Genomic DNA, 3932 nt, shown 5'->3' on the forward strand with positions numbered 1-3932 from the left:
TTGTGTTTGTTCTTGATTTAGGGTTTCAGATTTTGTTCAAGTGCGAACTTACTGTGTGAAAGTCCAAATTTGTACTTCCCAGGAATCGTGTTATGTTGATATGTCTTCATCAAGTGGTAATTTCTCGGGTTCATGTGGACATATGTGCAATGAGCAGATTTGTGTTTTGAGAACAAGTTTGAGTTTGTACAATTTTGGGAGGAGGTTCTTGGGTTGTAGCCGTTATAAGGTTGGTCCTAAGTGTCATTTCTTTGTTTGGGTTGATAACCCAACCTGTCCTCGTGGGAATGAAATTGCACCTTTGGCTCTAGAGAAGATGTCTAGGCTTCAGAGTACTCTCTAACTTGCCAATGAGAGGGAAAGGACAGCTCTGGAAATGACAGAAGAAGCTAGGCAAATGGCAGAAAAGGCTCTTGAAGAGGAAGCCAAAGCCAAGGAGAGGTATAGAAAGTGTCACGCCCCAAACCCGATACCCGGATTTGTGACCATGACCGGCATGCTAATATCAAGCCTAAACCTAATATTAACAAGAATCAACTTAACTTTTTGAAAACTTTTACAAAAGCTTTCTTCTTTCTTTTCAATCCTTGTTTCTTTACTTAAATTATATAACCTTTCACTTGACATTCAAAGCATCTACATTGTACTCCAAAGAATAACATAATCCACCAATCATTTAATTTCCACACTTTCACATAATACATCTCTTGATACTTTAAGATATACACTCTCATTAGATCCTAAAATACACAATGCTACAAATCTAAACATCATATTGCTAAATTTAGGATCTATACATATAAAACTAAAACCAACTCCTTCCAAAACTCGGCTAAGGCTTCCTCTGCTCCAAAATAAAACCTGCTAACTGAAAGAGTAGAAGGGGTGAGCTACACAGCTCAGTAAAGGTAAGATATATGATAATTCAATAAGGATGCATGTAAATCAGATCATTTCATTCTATGAATATTCGAATAGGAGAACATCTTTTCATGTATTTTATACTATTCATAATAATAACTTATATGCTTTTCATAGAAAATAATTGTTCTCCTTTTTCTCATCGATTTAATATTACCAAAACCTTTCGGATTAAACTTATTTCATTTCCTACAAAGTCGCCATATATATATATTCTCATTACAAAATAATTATTTTAACTTAAATCAAATAATCGGCAACTTTGTATTAAACTAGAAACATCTTGACCCAATAAGAAAATATTTCTTTATAAACATTTTCCCGAAAAATATTATAACTCTCATAGTCATAAAACTTAACATTTCATACAGAACAGGTATCTGATAACTTTTAAACATAACTTGTACTTTCATCAGAAACTTTATCTTTATAGCACAACAGAACTTTAGAAACTTTTATCTTTGATGAACAGCTTTTCTTTTCATCAGAAACTTCTTCTTGCCATGAGAGCTTTTGCTTTTCACAATGCATTTTAACAAAATAATTCTCTCACGATTAATAACATAACATAGCTGTTCATAAATAACTTATTGGTTAGTCCATATCTGATAAGTCTGTACTTATTTGGAAGGCTTCTAGCATCACGGTGCTAGGCATCCAGCATTCCCCACAATGCCAGGTATTCCCAAGATTACATCATAATACATATCTTCCAACCATGGGGGTAGGTTGGCTTCCCCCACAAGTTGGTCGTAACCAACAAGGGGCGGGTACAGTAGAGCCAGTCCCACTTAATGGCCAATCATATAACCTTTTCCATGGAAAGCTAGTAATTAACCCTTACTAGCAGAGTTCAGATCACTAGAGGACATAACCCGAAAACATTTCATACTTTACATCATACTGAAATTTCTTATTTTGCATAACATTTCATAATAATAGCATTTCCATTCTTTTCTTTAAACATCATGTTCGTGGAATCAGTAATAGCATCAATATGCTTAAATCATATACATAAGTTTTTCGAAAGCTCACAAACATATCTTTGTCAGAATAATGATTACATGCCATATCTCTAATCAAAAACATTTTAATGTGTAATATACTTTAAAATAACCTCATGACTTACCAAATGCCCATATAACTTATCCCTTACCTGAAAGCAGAAGAACTGAGAGCCTAAAGTCGAAGGAGCTTAGACTTGGATACTGGTAACACCTAAACCAAATATCAAAGCTTATTACTATCTATAATTCCTTATCATAAACTTCACATTCATCTTAAAGCCTATCTCTTAGAATCAAGGAAGTCCTAATCCCACCTCAAAGAGGTTCCCACAAATACAAAATACATTCATCAGACAACATGATGTAATAATCATAGATAAACCAATTCATAAAATTTATATATGATTCTAACATACCAAAGGATGAGCATATTAAATTATAGCTCAAAACATTCACCCTAACTTTAGAATTAAATCCTCAAAGTTAGGCATGTCCCTTACTGTTTACAGTTCTATTCCAGCAGCATATGGCCCATTTGTAAAATACAAATGGGCTGTCCAAACACATCCAATTGTCATGAAATTTTATATAACTACTCCCCTGTATGTTCATTATAAACCATAAAAATTTCGGAGTCAAAGAATAAACCCATGATTTACTAAAAATCACACAAGACAGCATACTCAAATCTGCCTTGACAGAATTTCTTGCAACTTAAAAATTAAACCATTATTTTTATATTAATGCAACTGCTGTGAGACCAATTCAATAACAACCAAAAGTGTCTTAGGTTTCATAGGAATTATCATTAGCATCCAAATTCACTATATGCAATTTAATACATAATTTATCATGCATAAACACAAAATCTGTCACAGTGACAGCTTTGCAACGTTTTATCGTAAATCCACAAACAATTATCAAACGATGGTTTTTTCATATGGGGATTTTTATACACTCATAAGACATGTTATAAAACACTTACATACAGTCATTTAACCATTTAGAGAAAAATAAACACAACCAAAAATCCCAGCAGCAGCATCAAAATACTCATCCTAACTTTTTCTTACTTCCTAACTCCTATAAAATCATTAATTAGTAAAAACCCTAACCTACCTTCAACAAATCACCAACACAACTTCAAAGTTTCTTAAAACAGCATATATATATATATATATGTAGACTTACATGAAATGATTTTCCTTTCCTAGTGGCTGGACCAGAAGGTATGAGAGGTAGAGAGCTTGAGAGAGTTGAAAGAAGCTTCCTTCTTGCTGCTGGACTTTCTGTCTGGTGCAGCCAAGAAAATGAGATAAGGGGAAGACTTTTGGGTGGAGTTTTGTCTTTCTTTTGGTGTGTGAACCGGTGGACTTGAGAGGAAGACTCAAGGGAGCTTCCTAGCACTTTCCTTAAGAGAAAAGAGTGTAAAGTGAGGTCCAAATTTCTGATTCTTTTGGGTGGAGTTTTGTCTTTCTTTTGGTGTGTGAACCGGTGGACTTGAGAGGAAGACTCAAGGGAGCTTCCTAGCACTTTCCTTAAGAGAAAAGAGTGTGAAGTGAGGTCCAAATTTCTGATTTGCATGGATCCGTGGGAAATGGGAGCAAAAGAGTTTCTTGAGTCTTCTTTCTTTGAGAAAGTCAAAGAAGAGATAAAGGTGCAACCAATAAGAACAAAGAAGTAAAGCAAAAATGACCAAGGGAAATTTCTGGTGCAGCCAAGAAGTCCAGCAAAAATATCTTGGGTGAACTATCTTGGGTGACATACGTATATTGCTAAGGAAAGGGAGGATAACTCATCTTTTCAACTTTCTTGCATTCACACTCACTTTTCTATCAAAATAATTTCTTGCATTCACACTTACTTTTCTACAAAAATAATATCACTTTGCATATACATACATACATACATACATACATATATATATATATATATATCTCATAACTTAACCACCTAATATAGTTTTGTACATGCTAAGTATATATTTATAATACAAATAGTCAT

The 3932-nt window shown here is 33.9% G+C and overlaps 1 long non-coding RNA gene across 1 annotated transcript; it reads right to left on the minus strand.

Annotated features, from left to right (window-relative positions):
• Positions 1 to 656: 656 nt before the first annotated feature.
• LOC126699497 (uncharacterized) lies at positions 657 to 3655 on the minus strand. The gene is made up of 3 exons (XR_007646802.1): positions 3120 to 3655; positions 2078 to 2139; positions 657 to 868 (listed from the first exon to the last, which is right to left on the minus strand). It is a non-coding gene; the product is annotated as an uncharacterized LOC126699497 (long non-coding RNA).
• Positions 3656 to 3932: the final 277 nt, after the last annotated feature.

Source organism: Quercus robur, chromosome 9 (genome assembly GCF_932294415.1).
Source record: "Quercus robur chromosome 9, dhQueRobu3.1, whole genome shotgun sequence".
NCBI classification, from domain to species: Eukaryota; Viridiplantae; Streptophyta; class Magnoliopsida; order Fagales; family Fagaceae; genus Quercus; species Quercus robur.